Here is an 18,754-nt window from a genome sequence, read left to right as displayed (position 1 = left end):
TGAGTTTTAATATATGTAAAATTTTTAGTCTTGCAGCTGATATAATTCAAAATATTATTTATATTATCGTGTACATTAAACAATGAAAAATCAGTGTTGCCAAAAAAGTTGAATCCCGGTAAAGCTTTTAATTTGTGAATTTGCGATTAAAAATTCTAGAAAAAAACTTGAATTTGAAAGTTTTTGAAAAAACCTGTATATTCAAACAATTTTTACATTTAAAGTAATCAAATTTCGATTTGACTCAAAAAAAAATTACCAAAAAATGTTTTTTTATTAAAAAATATACTGTAGTAGCTTAACAGTATTTTTTAATATTGATAAATGTTTTGAGACATTTTCTTAAACTTTAATTAAACTGTATACTAAAAATAAAAGAAGGAATCGTACTTCCAAAAACTCTGTATTGGTACAATGCACCTTTACTTAAAAAATTTCACCGATTGTTGTGCTTTGCGTTGGAACTAAACCAAGAAATTCTACTAAAATGTCAAAATTAGTAAAAACATCTCTAATAAAAATTCTCAGATGAGCAATAGTTTTCCTATCACTGCTCTCATGTTAACAGTTTGATTAAAGTCCTAATTTGATTTATGCGACTTTATAACCTTAATGCATTTCCTAAACACGACTTCATGTTGTCATTGAAGAAATAAACAAAAGTTTTTCATTACCGCCAACATAAATTCTTTATAAAAGTTTTCAATTATAAACGATATCTCATTTTAAATAAAAAATTTGGCTACTTTATTACTTGCCTTAACAATTTTTCTGATTATCCTGTAGTTACTGAAGATAATAATGTGCTTTGTCGGAAATGACTTTAGTGATTTTTTTTTATTGTTTCTCGCAATAACTCCTAACTAACGCTTTTTTTTTATTCTTGTAGCTCGTCTTCTATTTTATAATTAATATTTTTAAATGCAATATTCTTATTGCAAATACTAAAGAATTGCTATCATGCTTAATAAAAAAAAATTTACTTCGCTAATGACTCAATAAAGTTTTATACTTTTGTTAAACTTGTTTAAGAAACTTAATTGTCCATTCCAGCTGACTTATATATTTTTGGCATGTAATTTATTTACTGTTTATAACCTTTGTTATTTCTTTATATAGTGAAGTTTATATTAACTGGGTAGCTACACAAACAGGCTATTTTAAAAGCTTGAAAACTCAGGTGTGTGTGAAGCTTTTATTTCAAACACTTTAAAGAAACTTCAATTCTCAGAATAGTTTTTATGACTGTTGTGTAGTTTACTAATTGCATTTTTTTCTTGTTTTCTTACACTTTGTGTATTTTTTGATAATGATGATATTTTAACTAGGTAGTTAAGCTTGATTAACAACTATGTATTAGCTTTTTCAAATTTTAATAAATTTAAGCTGGTTTGATACATCTCAGACATTTTTGCTTTTTAAGTGGCAACCATGTAAAAGTCTAATTATTAATAAAATAGTTTATTAAAGTATTTGAGAATTAATGATGAAAAATCATTTTTTTAGCTTTCAGGAATACAAATAGGTATTAATTTTATTATGTTAACTAATTACTAAATTTCTTAATGAGTGTAAACTATTTTACTCGCAAAAACTTTTTTCGAAGTAAATATTCTTAGAAATATGAAAAAGTGTGGATGATATAACAAATGTATAAAAGTAACCCATAAATTGTCTTTCAAGTTAGGTTTTTGTAGAGAGTTAGGTTGTAAGCAAAATTAAAAAAGTATTTAGCTTAACTTATTAAGTGCTTATGAAAGTACATATTTTATTAACAATATTAGTATATATTTATTAAAGTATATTAGTCAATGTAAATCATAAAATAATGAATATTAATTTGAATAGGCATTCTATATATAGCTAAAAGTCATTTTAAATAATAAAGTGAATAAAAGTAAAACTTTTCTCTAGTGTGACTAAAACTAAAACCATAAGATTATTCGAATGTCACTAAAACTAAAACTGCGGCCCGCGAAGACTTTAGAAACTTGAAATTTGGCCCGCGACCACCAACTGCCTGCCGACCCCTGTTCTAAATAAATAAATAAAACATTTTAATTAATTTTTAAATTTCAACTTGGTATGACTTGTTCTTTAGCGTCTTCATTATCAGCATCCTCTTTGTGAGAAGAAGAGAAAGAATACAACGATATCAGGAATGGAAAAGCCTATAATTCAATTACCTTGGTTAAAAGTGTACTTAAGTAGGAATCAGTATAGTTCAATAAATATTTTTAACCTGTTTAGTATCTATGTTTATAATTTTTTTAATATATATTTTGAAATTAAGTGAAATGAAGCTATTTTAAGGATATATAATAAAGGTACAAAATGAAATTATATTTAAGCGACAAACAAATTTAATTAGCCTATTCTTAAAATATTTAGTTACACGAAATAATTAAAGCTTAAACAGCGAAATAAAAAAGAAGTTAAAAAATAATTTGAAGTTTTTGACAACAAAAATAATTCGACTTTGATATAAAGCATAAGTAGTGTTGTAAAAATTGGAATATTTCTTGCAAACACAAAGTATTTTTAGTTTAAAACACTAAAAAGCTGATTTTTTTTGCAATTTGTTCACAATTACGAAACTAATAAGTATTATCTATTAAACTTAGCTTATTATTCACTAGCATTACTAACCGTCGTTATTATGAGGACTATCATTACTCCTAACTGCTGTTTTACAAACTTTTCTGTTTCTTTTAAAAATTTCTTTTCACATGAAATCTGAAAAAATAGCTCTTAAAAAGCTATGCTAATACTTGCTAACTGAATAAATAAATTGCTTAAGTATTATAATTTCGTAGTAAGTAGTCTAAGTGCCCATGAATGATATAAACTAATAATTATAGCCTTAATGTTAATTTTTTAATACTTATGTATCATAGCTAAAAAATCCTGTAGTAAATAGTTAAAGTTTAAATGATTTAGCTTTAGCATTATAATAGTTTTAGCAAGTATAATTTAGAACAGTATTTTAATCAAATGATAACTTTTAGTGTAATATACTAGTTAAACCAAATTTTACTCCACGCTAAAAACCTTCAAACCATATTCCTTTAAAAATATGGTTAACCCTATATCGTTTCTACATATAATAAACACTTAAACGTTATACTTACCAATTTTTGAGTTTTTCTTTTTTCTTTGCATTGAACTGTTCTGGTTTGATTTCCACAACAATCGTACTAATGAAAATAAACAAATTGTTACTAACTAAGTTTACTAATAAGTTAGCACAACATGAAAATACACACATAGTTGAAAACTAAAATTTCCCATTTAAATAAAGGTTTTATGTATCTTTAAACTTTTAACTTTTTATAAAACAGCTTTAAAGTTTTTAGCAACTGTACCTTTTTTTTTTGATCACAAAATAAACATGTTTTCTAACTAACTGTTATAAATAATAAAGTTTAACATAAAAAAATGTTTATTACTACGCTAAAGTTTGTACAGCTGCTATTATATATTGAAATTTTGATAGTTTTTAAGCTCAACGTTTTACCTTTAAACAGTTTTTATTAAAGTAGTATTTAATTAGTTTTTACAAAGTTTAAGTTTTTAAGTAACGTTAAGTATTAAACAAAAACCAACTCTTATTGTCAATTTATCAATAGTTTTATCATCTAGTATTGTGTTCCAGGTGTTTATAGATCTGTCATCCAAGTAGCTCTTGTTGGAGTATGTAAATATCAAAAGTGCGCATAACACAGTGATTATAACTGCCCACATAAAAGTTATCTGTGGGTTGGAAATATGATAGTAATGTTTAAATACTAATAAAAATAAATAAATTCATAAGTATAATATAAACTTTTTGGTAAATTATTTTAAGTTTTCATTGTAAAGTTAATAAAAAATTATTGAAAAATTTATACGGTTACTAATTTTACTGCAAAGGGATTTTTAAACAACTGTAATTGTTATTCAAAGAGAATGTTTAAATTCGTGATTTTTTTTTTTGCAATATATTAGTTCTAGTAAATCATCAAATAAAAAAACGCTTAATGTTATAAAAGTCTTTCTTTGTGCGCTGAATCAAATTCCATTTTTTTTGCCAGAGTTTTTGTGAAACAAAAAGAAAACTTGTTTGTTTAATAAGATCAAAATATTAGTTTCAACGTATGTATAGAACAAAGTTAATTCTATTTACTAAAGTTAAAAAAAATGAGTAAAGTCGAATGATACAAAGATGTTTGTGCCACAGTACAAAATAATGCAGTAAAAGATCAATAAAGTTCATTTGTGCTAAAACAAAAAAAGTAAATTTTGTAAATATTTTTGTTAATTTATAGGAAAAGCACCCAACAAAAATAGTTTTTTAAATTTTGGTTAAAAAAATTCCAAATTGATTTTATAATGTTGTACAAATGATAATGTTAAGTTTTTATTTAAAATGTAAACCACACAGAAAACAAAAACGTTTTAAATAGTTGTTAATCACAATCACTTTTAACTAAAGACTTAACGATAACATAAACAAACTAACAAAAAATATGTTTGATTTTCTTGATGGAAACTTATTGTAGGCACAGAAAAAACCTAAGAAAAAGTACTTTTTATATATTTAGTTTATAGTTTTATAGTTAGTTTTATCAATTTAACTTCTATTAACTATTAATTCAATGAAAATACTTACCTTATTCAAATCTAAGTTTTATCAAAGTAATGACAATAAAAATGTAGCTGCATATCTTAATTTGCAAGGTTAGTTATTAGTTGTTAAAAAATATGAGATTGTTATATAAAAGTTTGAAATCAACTTTTAAAGTATAGATTTACTGCTTTCTCAATAATAAGTTAACTTTTTAAGAAAACTATACTTAAGTTGTAGCAGTAAAAATAAACAGATGTAATAAGCTTAATTGCAAAATGTATTTTACCTATCTATAAATAGTGCTTTGAAGTAAAAGCAACCTTTATTTTACTAGTACAGATTTTACTAGTTTGCTAAAAAGTTTAAAAACTAAATACTAAAGGTAACTTTTTTAAATGAATTAATGAAGTAAAGTATATGATGGTACATATTGTTCAAACTATTTGTGCAGCTAGTTTACCCAGTTTAATGTTGTCCTTTTAACCTAAAAAAACCCGATCAATTTATTAAGTTTAAGTAAATAAAGGCTAAAACTTTGATTTATTTGATAAAGATATTTATTCAATATCTAAAACAGAACTATAGGTATAAACAAGTACAACGATTTAAAACAGAACTTTATCGTACGATGTTTCACCTTCTTTTCACTTATTTTTCCCTTTATTACGCAAGTTATGTATATAAAGTTTTGTAAGCAACCTTGAAAAGAAACTAGGCTTTATATGAACTTGTATTTATTGAAATTTTCTGAAAAAATGTTGAGATCATTATATAGTTACTAACCGTAGAAAGTGCACAAACAGCCTGTAATCAACATAGCGATGAGTAGTACTTTAGAATGTGTGTCGTTCATTAGAAATTCGTGTATTGATGAGGCGAATACCGCCCAGAAGTAAAATCCAACATTCAACACTCCTATTACCTGATAATAAAAACTAATCAAAAAAAATTATAAATATCATAAACAACTTAGTCTAATTATTCTAAAAGTAGTCATTTTATTAATTGCGTTTTGTATAATTTGAACTTTTTATTACCCGATTTACTCCGTAAACTGTTTTTACTTAAGTTACATTGTGAAAAAACTAAAATAATGCACATGAATTGAAAAAAATTAAACAATCAATGTTAAATATGTACAATAGTAATTTTATAATTAATTTTTTTATTAGTAGTATTTAACTAACGACCTTTTGAATTTTAAAACCTAGTGTAGTATTGAAAATTTGCATTTTGGAAACTTAAAACCGCTTAACAAAACAATCGAAGCAAAAGAAAACTTTAAATAATTTTTAGTGCTTTTATAACTATTGTATTCAAGAAAAAGTAGTTTTTTGGTTTTGAAATTATTTGAAATTAAACATTGGTTCGAAACTACATAAAACTTAATTAAGAAATTTTTAGTAATAAATAAAAACCTATCTAGATTACAGTTGAAAAAAGTGTAATTCAAGTAACAAATAGAAACTTACAGATACAAGTATGCAGAATAATATGTAGAAATATCTGAAGCAGGGTGACATGTTAGTTTAAATACGAAAAAAAAAAAAATTGTTCTACGATTAAAAATTTTAACTTTTTGATGTTCTTAAAAAATATAATCTATGTAAACACATTTTCTTATCAGACATCTTATCGATATTTTTCGATAACTTCATAAATGCTTGTATGTTTAATTTTTGATAAAACAAAAAAGTTTCAGTAAAAAAAATATAAATTAAAATGTGGTTGTTGTTATAAGGTTGTTCTTAATTATATCAACTAAAAAAGTTTTAGGACAACAAATTTAAAATGATACAGAGTATATTACAGACTACTAAAACATATAATTTGTTTTTATAACATAAATATTTTGATGAAAAACAAATCTATATATTAATCAATAAATCTAAAAATTTTACTAAAAAATATCTCTTCTTTTCTAGATATCAAAAAAACAAATCATTATTCAACTTTGAATTATTTTTTCGTTAAAATATTGTTTACAAATAAATAAAAAACACGGTTTCTTTGTTCTATGTCAAGTTTCAAATGTGTAGCAAATGTAATTATTCTTCTATAAAACGATTCAAACTTTTATCTCTATATATAAATGCATTATGACTCATTCGAGCAACTGATTGTAACTATGTTATACAATGAGACTTTATTCATTTACAAAACATTAAATATTATTAAGTATTAAATTGTTATATCAACTATAATTTAAGCTTTAATAATTTTTTGATAGGATTTTTTTTTAAATGCTTAATTTTTAAAAACATTCAATTTGAGTTTTTTTTTTTAATTTGTAAAATAAAATCATTTAACTACGCCTACGAAGGTTATAGCTTGTTGTTATAGCATAAACAAAATTATAAAGTTTAAGTTTAAACGCAAATGTTACTTAAATTATTTAAATGTTTAGGTTCAAATTAAAAAGAATACTTTTTATTTTTAAATAAATGGAAACTAAACTTTAGATCGAGTAAATTTTACAATAATTTTTTTTAATGAAACTTCTCAATAAACTTTAATTTAGTTTCGATTGCAAAAGATTTCTAGACAATTTCAAAGTTAGTCAAATACTAATTTTAAAATAAACTTCTAACTATTAAAGCTGTTTTAATGTTAACAACTTTATTTTTTGTAACCAAATAATACAACAAGTTTCAGGTTTTATAACAAAAATTTTCTGCTTTCTAACGATGCTACTACTTACAAAAATTACTACACAAAAATGATTTTAATACTTTAATTTAAAACTATTGATTTGTCTTCAAAGTTGAACTAAGTTATCTGAGAAAAATTAATAAACAATATTTCCAATGAAAATAATTAAAGAATATTTGATAATTTATTTTAACATCTACTGTTTCTATCAAATAAGCTGTAAATATAAATGCACAGAGCGTTTGAAACTAACTGACTATAACTAATAGATTCTAATTAATGATTAAGATAATCAATTTTAACATATTTATTAACAGAATGGTCAATAGATTTTCAAAACAACTAATTTTGAGTTTTATTTACATTATAATTGTTTTAATACTTAATTTTTCCTTCTAATACACTTAATAACAAAACTATCAAAAACTGTTACATCATCATAAAACTTAATTTCTGCCTAGACTAGCTACAATGCATAAACTGAAGGTTCAAAAACTAAGCTAATATTGCATTGTAAAAAAATTACTGTGTTTAACTTTCATAACAAAAATATACAAATACTTATTCTCATATTTTATGTATAACTTTACGAAAAAACAACCAACTGAAAGTAGTTATTTAAACTTTTTAATAATTTTTAAAATTGTTATAACTTACGTTTTGGTCAATTAGATAATAAAACCGTTTATTTAATAACATAAATATTTAGTTTTCTAACTATTTTGAATTTGATTTATTTACAACAATTTAGTTTTAACTTATTTGCAAACATTTATAATTTATTACCGAATAACTAAGTAATAATAATCTTACTTGTGTATAAAACACAGCAAAACAACCAACAGGGAAATAAAATAATGTTTGTATAAGTTTAAACTATCTAAAAGTTTATCTTTTAATTGAGTATTGATTAACTGTATAACTAACTCAAATTATCACTAGTTTGACTTTAGAAACTACTTGAAAAGTTTACTTAGCTTTATTCATTGAAATTTGTTATGTTAAATAAAATTCTTAAGTTTTTTTTACAATTAAATTTTAACTTACTGAAAAATACTTTGGAAATAAATTAAACTTTTAAATTTTAAAACAACATTTGTAACTTTTTTTACTAAACTTATTTGCAAACAACTACGAAATACTTTAATATTAATAAGGCATCAAATACATAAGCTATACAACAAAATTTTTTATTTTTATTTTGAAATTGAACAGCTAAAATGCTGGTGCATAAATTTATAATCTTAAGAATTTAAAGTGATGAATAATACATTCTGTTTTATCTGTGAAGCACTCCTTTTGTCTAGTTTTATAATTTAATGTTGAATACAAAAAAAATCTTATAAAAATAGATTTAAATAAACGAATTTTTTAATCAGCAAATGTTAAATTTTATTAAAGTATTTTCTCCATACGTTTGTTTATAGTATTTTGCATAACTTTTCTCACAAAGCTGTTTCCGTTAAACTTAATAACAATACATCAAACTTGAATAATTGTAAATACTAAGCAGCTACTATATCAATCAAATAAAATACTTTTGTCTTTAAAGCTTGAAAACAACTACATTTTATTCTTTTACGTAAATACCAACAGACATTACAAATTATTAACAAAACACTTGTTTCACTTTAAAACTTGATATTATAGTTTTTTTAAAAACAAGTATATAACTATTGAAACAACTACAAAACAAAGTTATTCACTGCAAAATTTTAAGTACAACTTTCATAATAATGCACTATAAATTCATACAATCTTCAAAAATTCAACTGATGATTAATACACACAGTATTGTTTCAGCTGTTAAGTGGATTTTCAAGTGGCGAAAAATCATAAAGTTTTTAATACGTAATTACGTTTGATTTGAACTTCCTTATTAAGTTTGGTAATTGTTGCAAATTTATTACTTTATTAATAATATAATTAAGCAATTATAAACCCTAAAATTACATTATTAATGCATCTTGTTTTGAATCTGTTTTAACTTTCAAAACATATTTTACACATTTGTATGAAAACTATATACAAAGTAAAACATGTTTTTTTTATATGCAGTTCAATATTAGTTTATTAGTTCTATGTTAGCTTCAGAACAACTTAATAATCAAAACTGTTTTTTTCCAAAAATAAGATATTTTTAAGTATTACGTACAAGTTAAGCAAGTAAAAAATATCTTTTTTTACCAAGAATCTAGCAACGGCCCATATTAACATTTGAAAACGATGACAGTTTAAAAAAAAAACTTTATAACTTGTAAAATTGTTATGGTATCTAAAAGCTGTGGTTTTATAGAAACTGGAAGTTTGTTATGACAAGTAATTTGATTAGAAGCGTAAAAAAATACTATATTCAAAACAATAATGGATGCACAATAATTGGAAGTTTGTGTTGTTAATCATTATAAATACGGTCAAGTTAAAAAAATTTGATTAACTACAATAAAACTGGTTTATCCATTTCTAAGTTTACAGTTGTTTTAGAATAAAAATAAATGTACACCTTTTTTTATAAAAAAAACCCTTAACGTAAACTTAACTTGTGTTAAGTTTTAAAGAACGTCCTTTAGTTTCATAAAAAATGTTAGCTTAATTTATTTCTTACCAAAACAATTACCTTTACCTATTTTTAACTTGTTATAGTCTTTTACTTGTTTAACTAACACTGTACTAGCATGTTTTTTTAGTAAGTAAAATATGTTTTTTGTTCAATACTTTTTAAATTACCTTTAAACTAATTAAATGCTTTATACCATGAGCTAGAGACGTAGTATACTAAATAAATAAAAACATGCAAAATAACTCATAAACATAATTAAAGTTAGCATTTAAAATGATAAAAAGATGCATAATTTAATTAGACAGAACTTTATAGCTAATTTTAAATTATAAAAACTTAACATTATTATAAATCATCTTCAAAATTTAGCGACAATTACTTTTATTATAGTAAACAACTTGGATGTATAAGCAAAAAAAGACAAAAAGCAAAAAAAGACAAAAAGCAAAAATACAGTTTGATTTTTTTCATCGTATCTAAAAACTAATGTTGGGATTCTTGTTAAACTTTTTAAACTTTTAGCATGTTGAGCCAGTTTAGGTTCTCAAAAGGTACAAGTATTTTACTTTATGAAAAATTTCATTAAAAAACTACAACAACTTAATTGAAAAATAAATCAAAAATTAGATACTGTCCTATCAAAACTAATCTTTTACTACTTCAGTTTGAAAAATATAAAAAATTAAGCATAAGAACAGATTTTTTTTATAAAGAATCAAACTTGTTTTTAAATGTTATAAATTGTTTAAATGAAGTATTATTAAATTAAACAAAAAGATAAAGATATCAATAACTAAAAAAAATAGTACTAAATTTTTCAATAATACTAACTAATCATTAGAAATAATTAATAGAAGTCTATTAAACGATACATTATTGATTTTTAAACTATAAGACTTTATTGAAAAAGTACAACCATTGGTTTGATAATTATTAAAATAATTTACTTATTAAGCAAATATTAAAAAAAAATAAACAAAAAAATTAAATATATAAAGCTAACTTGTTTTTACAACAACATTGAATTTTTTTGAACAAAGTACAAAATTCAAATAGAATATGTAAAGTTTAAGTTTTTTTTAATCTTTATGTTAAAATTTTAAATCATAAAGCAAAGAAAGTATTCAAAAAAGTTATCTTGGAAAACTTGTAAACATTCATTTATACTTCATAAGGCAAATACGTAACAAAATTGTAATACAGAGACAAGCTTATTTTGGTAAATTTATTTTTTTGATAAAAAAAAAAACCTTGGGAATAGTTTAGTTGCTTTTTGTTTATTGTCGTTAGTTCAAAACCTGATCTTTTTTTGTATCAACCCTAAACACTTAAATTAGTCGAATTGACTTAAGTTGGATATACTTAATAAAACTTATTTCTAATTAATTTATTTATTTCTCTGTCGTGTTTGGTAGTTTATGTTTCAATACACTATATTGAAATCTTATTTAACAAAATTGAAAATGCATATTTAAGTTAAGTAAAGAAGGTAATTTTCTATTATCAAATATTACATGTTATATTATTAATTATCATACAAATAAGCTAATTTGATGTTATCATATTAAAACATTAAATGTTGGGACTATCTTTTTCTTAAAAAATTGATTCAAAACACTTTGTATACATTTTAAAATTTTTACAACAACGTTTTCAAAAGGTTCATTTGCTAATTTGTTATATAAACTAATCAAGTAGTTAACCATAACTGTAGTGTTAACTAGTTAAGTTTGTAGTTTGTTATTCGTGTTAAGTCTCATACTTGTGAAGTGCTAAGGTAAATGGAAAAAACTTTAATGTGATTAAGTTAATAAAGCACGGATTCAGGAATAAGTTTTATTTGTAAGGATCGCATCTTGTTAGGAGCTGCACCATTAAAATGTATACTTGGATTACGAACGATGCTTCATTTTTGTTTTAAATTCATATTTGCTCGAAGTCACAGCAAGTCAAAAATCGTTGCTATAATACAATATTGGATTATTTTCAAGTTAATTAAACGTTAATCAAGGATGCAGTGGTCATTGCAACTATAAATATAATCTTCATTTTTTTCTTAAACAATAAAATACATCAACAATTTTTCAAACTTATGTAATGATATAATAATAACACATTTTTGAGAAACAAAACAGTTTATTGATACAGAAATACAAAAAAAATCAACTAGCAAACGCAACTGACAACACCCGTTCACAATACACGTCGTTCCAAAACACAAATATTCTTTACTCCTTCAACGGAGGCCCGTTGTACACGCAACACAATTGAGTCCCGTTCTGAACTCCGCCGTGAAACACGTTCAGGTCGTCAGCCAACGCGGGGATGCGGACGTCGTGGGTCAGTTGAAATTTGTCAACTTGCATGTGTCCCTGCAGCTGGGCGGAAATCCGGCCTTTCAGCTGGGCGACCGTCGTGAACCTGTGACAGTTGAACTTTGCGACCACTTGCTCGCCGTCAGCGCACGGGTAGCTGACGTAGAAGTACGTCCAGGAAGGTACTTTCCCTATCGTGAGCACGAAACTGACCCGCGCGATGGTCGTAACTGCCTCGCGCGAAAAGACGTGGTTGTCCGCGTACAAGCGCAACCCGGGTCCCTGGTCCGGAACGTCGGGGTACTCGAAGAGGTTCTGGTCTTGGACGGGTATTCCGCTCCTCCGGCAGACCTCCTGCTTGATTTCGAGAACGTTCGCGGGGTAGTGTTCAACTCCGAACGCGTGCTGCACACCGTCCGTGTCTATGACTACTTGCATGCTAATAAACCTTCGAAAACTGCGAAAATTATGACGTGTAAAATTATTAAGTATTAAATTGTTATATAAACTATAATTTAAGCTTTAATAAAGTTTTGATAAGATTTTTTTAGATAACTTAGTTTATGAAAAATTTCAATTTGAGTTAAAAAAAAGTTTTTAAATAAAATCATTCCACTACGCCTACGAAGGTTATAGCTTGTTGTTATAACATAAACAAGCTTATAAAGTTTAAGTTTAAACGCGAATGTTACTTAAATTATTCAAATGTTTAGGTTCAAATTAAAAAGAATACTTTTTAGTTTTAAAAAAATGGAAACTAAACTTATAGAACGAGTAAATTTTACAATAATAAAAAAATTTTTAATGAAACTTCTCAATAAACTTTAATTTAGTTTCTATTGCAAAAGATTTCTAGAAAATTTCAAAATTAGTCAAATACTAATTTTAAAATAAACTTCTAATAAACTGTTTTAATGTTAACAACTTTATTTTTTGTAACCAAATAATACAACAAGTTTCAGGTTTTATAACAAAAGTTTTCTGCTTTCTAACGATGCTACTACTTACAAAAATTACTGCACAAAAACGATTTGAATACTTTAATTTAAAACTAATTATTTGTCTTCAAAGTTGAACTAAGTTATCTGAGAAAAGTTCATAAATAATATTTCAATTGAAAATAAGTAAAGAATATTTGATAATTTATTTTAACACCTACTGTTTCTATCAAATAAGCTGTAAATATAAATGTCAGAGCGTTTGAAACTAACTGACTATAACTAATAGCGTAATCATAGCTTTATTTGTTTCAATTTTAACATATTTATTAACAAAATGGTCAATAAACTTTCAAAACAACTAATTTTGAGTTTTATTTACATAATAATTCTTTTAATACTTAATTTTTCCTTCTAATACACTAAATAACAAAACTACCAAAAACTGTTACATCATCATAAAACTTAATTTCTGCTTAGACTAGCTACAATGCATAAACTAAAGATTCAAAAACTAAGCTAATATTGCATTGTAAAAAAATTACTGTGTTAAACTTTCATAACAAAAATATTTAGTTTTCTAACTATTTTGAATTTGATTTATTTACAACAAGTTAGTTTTCACTTATTTGCAAACATTTATAGTTTATTACCGATTAACTAAGTAATAATAACCTTACTTTTGTATAAAACACAGCAAATCAAGCAACAGGGAAATAAAATTACGTTTGTATAACTTTAAACTATCTAAAAGTTTATCTTGTAATTGAGTATTGATTAACTGTATAACTAACTTAAGTTATCACTAGTTTAACTTTAGAAACTACTTGAAAAGTTTACTTAGCTTTATTCATTAAAATTTGTTATGTTTAATAAAAATCTTAAGTTTGTTTTTACAATTAAATTTTAACTAACTGAAAAATACTTTTGAAACAAATTAAAATTTTAAAACGTCATTTGTTACTTTTAAACTAAACTTATTTGCAAACAACTACGGAATATTTTAATATTAATAAGGCATCCATTACATAAGCTATAAAACAAAAGCTTTTACTTTTATTTTGAAATTAAACAGCTAAAATGCTAGTGCATAAATTTATAATATAATCTTAAGAATTTTAAGTGATGATTAATACATTCTGTTTTATCTCTGAACTACTCCTTTTGGCCTAGTTTTCTAGTTTTATCTTAAATATAAAATAAAACTTTAAAAAACAGATTTAGACAAAAAGATTTTCTAAACAGCAAATATTAATTTTTATTAAAGTATTTTCTCCATATATTTGTTTACAGTACTTTTCATAACTTTTCTCACAAAATTGTTTCCGTCAAACTAAATAACAATACATCAAACTTGAATAGTTGTAAATATTAAGCAGCTATTATATCAAGCTAATAAAATACTTTTGTCTTTAAAGCTTAAAGACAACTACATTTTATTCTTTTACGTAAATACCAACAAACAGTACAAATTATTAACAAAACACTTGTTACACTTTAAAACTTGATATTATATTTCTTTTTTATAAACAAACGTACAACTATACAAACAATTACAAAACAAAGTTATTCACTGCAAAATTTTAAGTACAACTTTCATAATAATGCACCATAAATTCATACAATCTTTAAAAGTTCAACTGATGATTTTACATACACACAGTATTGTTTCAGCTGTTAAGTGGATTTTCAAGTGGCGAAAAATCATAAAGTTTTTAATACGTAATTACGTTTGATTTAAACTTCCTTATTAAGTTTTCAAATTATTGTTACTTCTTATTTTTTAATAATTCTCTAATTTAGTACTTACATATAAATCCTTAAATGTTATTATTCATAATCATAATTTGAACCCGTTTTAATTTTATCATGCAAATAAGTACTTTTATTTACGTTTTTTGTTATATGCACTTTAAATATAATGCACTTTAAATAATGCACTTTAAAAAAGTATATAATATGCACTTTAATATTAGTTTATTAGATCTTTGTTAGCTTCATAACTACCTACAACTACCTATTAATTTTCCAAAAAATGCAACACTTTTTAACAGTTTGTAAATTAATTTTTTTTTTATTAACGAAGTATCGAACAACGGCACATTTCTCATTTAAAACAAAAACGGTTTAACAATATATATATATTTTTTAAATTGACATAGTAATTGAAAACTATGGTTTTAAGGATGTTGTAAAATATTTTTTAAGTCACTTAAATTAAAATTCTAAAAACTACTAATTTAATTTCAAAACAAAAGAATATGTAATTTTTATTTCTTAAAAAGAATCAAACTTGTTTTAATCAAATAAATGTATTAGAATTTTTTTCAACTGTTTAAACTTAGTTTTTACTTTGTTTAACAAAAATATAAAGAAATCAATAACGAAAGATAACTACTAATTTTTTCAATTATACTGACTAATCATTAGTAATAATTAAAAGAAGTCCATTAAAGAATCCTTAATTGCTTTTAAACTATAAGACTTTATTAAAAAAGCAAAACCATTAGTTTGATAAATTGATAAATAATTTTATTTGTAATGCAAATATTAAAAAAAAAATTTAACAAAAATTGCTTCAATAACTTGAATTAGTCAAGTTGACTTGGATTTACCAAATTAAGCAGGATTTCTATTTAATTATAAACTGACAAGTGAAGCTAAAACTTCATACTTAAATATATTACATTTAAAGTCTTACTAAATTATTAAATCAAAAATGTTTCTAGTAAAATTGTGTAACGGACCAAATTATTTTCTTTTGTCAGATATTAACAAAAATACTATAAATTTATTATTTTAAACATTAAACAAATTAATTTTTATTGCAAGATGAAGTTAAAACACTCTGAACACATTTAAAACTTATTTAAGAAAGCTTAAAATTTCTTATTAAGTTGATTAAAAGAAATAGTTCGGTAGTTATGCTTAATTGTAGCATATAAAAGTTCACAGATAAAGTTGTCTTATAGTGAAGTCTCGTACCTATGAGATACAACGGTTGATAGAGGGAAAAATAGTAGGTAATAAAACTTATAAGAAACTGAGTCAGGAATATTACTTATTAGAAGGATTGCAACTTGCTAGGAGCTGCATCACTCTAGTGTAAAATTTGGTTTAAAATGTTAGAGTCGTGTGCTTCTTTTTGAATACAGGTTTGCACGCAACCAATGCAAGACAAAATTAAGTGCTGTAGATAGTATTATATATCAAGCTTGATTTTTATAAAGTTTAATACATTTCAGGGTGTTGTGGTTGTTGCAACTATAAATATAATCTTTATTTTTTCTTAAATAATAAAATACATCAACAATTTTTCTAACTTATGTAATGATAACGCATTTATGAGAAACAAAATAGTTTATTGATACAGAAATACAAAAACTTCAACTAGCAAATGCAACTGACAACAACCGTTCACGAAACACGTCGTTCCAAAACACAACAATTATTTACTCCTTCAACGGAGGCCCGTTGTACACGCAACACAACTGAGTCCCGTTCTGAACTCCGCCGTGAAACACGTTCAGATCGTCAGCCAACGCGGGGATGCGGATGTCGTGGGTCAGTTGAAATTTGTCAACTTGCATGTGTCCCTGCAGCTGGGCGGAAATCCGGCCCTTGAGTTGGGCGACCGTCGTGAACCTGTGACAATTGAACTTTGCGACCACTTGCTCGCCGTCAGCGCACGGGTAGCTGACGTAGAAGTACGCCCAGGAAGGTACTTTCCCTATGGTGAGCACGAAACTGACCCGCGCGATGGTCGTAACTGCCTCGCGCGAAAAGACGTGGTTGTCCGCGTACAAGCGCAACCCGGGTCCCTGGTCCGGAACGTCGGGATACTCGAAGAGGTTCTGGTCTCGGACGGGTATTCCGCTCCTCCGGCAGACCTCCTGCTTGATTTCGAGAACGTTCGCGGGGTAGTGTTCAACTCCGAACGCGTGCTGCACACCGTCCGTGTCTATGACTACTTGCATGCTAATAAACCTTGGAAAACTGCGAAAATTATGACGTGTAAGATTCTAATTCTACTTGAATAAGGCTTTTTATTGGAGTACTGACGAGGTCTTTGACCAAAACTTAGCTTGAAAATCTTAAAAATTATAAGTACACTATTTCTCCAGTTGGGTAGTTGGGGTCTCTCTTTTGTTTTTTGAAAAACCAAAACATTTACAATAATAGATATATAACTATACATTACTATAATACATGTAAGATTTGCAACAAGTATCGTAAATATTAAGAAAAAAAGAATCATTACATCTTGTTTTATCTGACCAGAATAACACTGAAGAAAAGTTTTTGATACTAAGAAAACTGCTAAAATTTATATTTCTATTTTTTTTAAATTTACTAAAAAATTCTTTAAAACAGACAGTACAAAAAACGTATCAGACTTCTTTTATTTATAAAAGATAAGTTTCGATTGAAAACATAATTAATTATGTACATTATACTATATTGTTATTTCTCACAATATTTTTTTTTAAATTTGAGCTATAGTTTAAAAGCTAAATATGTTTTTGAACTTTTAATACATTGCATAAACAACCATTTACATTATACTTTATTTAGTTGATAATTTTTTAAACTGAAGATTTATTATTAGATTATGAAAAGATGAACTAATTCTTTTCTTAAAGTAAAAACATAATGTTTCTGTATATATTTTTTTAATCTGTATGATAGAGCAGAATTTCTTTAAAAATATTTCTTTCAGTTTACATTCACACGTATATATTGATTTTTCTAAATTTAATGCTTTTAACTGCACTATGATTATTATCTTAAATGATAAAGTACTTAAAATTATTTGATCAGTTATTACGTTGTAATAGTTTGTTGAAAACCTAGTAAAACGAAAGTGTCGTTTATCAAAATTGATTTTAATGCTGTTTGCAATGTTTAAGCTGTTTATACAAAAAATATTATCACATATAAATATTACTAGGTACGAATTATAAACAAGATTAAAAAAAAACAAAGGATCAATCTCAGCTATACTAATGCGAATATTTTTAAAACAGTAGCAGTAAAATTAATATTCTTAATTTGCATTAAATTTAAGTAAAAACTGATAAATTTAATGAGACAGAATGTTAAAGTTAACTTTAAAATATAAAATTTAGAGTTAGTTTAAAATCATATTTAAGTTATGGGTAGAATTTCAATTTTATATCAAACACCTTGGTTTTTTCAATTTTTAAGTACAGGGTAAAAACAATGCAATAATGTATATACTTTGATTTTTTTCTTGGTATGTAAAAAACAATGTTGAGATTATGATTTCAAACTAACTTTTAAAATTTTGGCATGTTGAGGTTCACAAAAATTAAAAGTATTTTACCTTTATGAAAAACTTCGTTAAAAAACTACAACAAAATAAATAAAAAAAAAACAAAAAGTAGATACTGTCCTAATAGTTATAAAAACTAAAAAAATTGACTCTAACAAAACAAATTTATTTTTTAAAGAAGAATCAAACTTGTTGTTATTAAAAGTTGTTTCAAAATTTATCTATAATTGTTCAAAATAAAAGTTATTATTTTATTAAAAGAATAAAAAATAAAGAAATCGATACTTAAAAAACAATATTAACTTATTCTTAAATTACAAGTAAAATCATTAGAAATAATCAAAAGAAGTTCATTAAAGAATATATTATTACTTTTGAAACTAC

General features: G+C 24.7%; 1 long non-coding RNA gene across 1 annotated transcript; it reads right to left on the bottom strand.

The window, feature by feature from the left end:
• Nucleotides 1-2,689: 2,689 nt before the first annotated feature.
• Nucleotides 2,690-3,644, bottom strand: LOC145849593 (uncharacterized). Its single transcript, XR_014372365.1, has 3 exons — nucleotides 3,607-3,644; nucleotides 3,132-3,197; nucleotides 2,690-2,736 (listed from the first exon to the last, which is right to left on the bottom strand). It is a non-coding gene; the product is annotated as an uncharacterized LOC145849593 (long non-coding RNA).
• Nucleotides 3,645-18,754: the final 15,110 nt, after the last annotated feature.

This window comes from Thalia democratica, chromosome 2, assembly GCF_965202585.1.
Source record: "Thalia democratica chromosome 2, ktThaDemo2.hap1.1, whole genome shotgun sequence".
NCBI lineage: Eukaryota > Metazoa > Chordata > Thaliacea > Salpida > Salpidae > Thalia > Thalia democratica.
The sequence above is the reverse complement of the archived record's forward strand: the minus strand, read 5'-3'. Positions and strand labels throughout refer to the sequence as shown.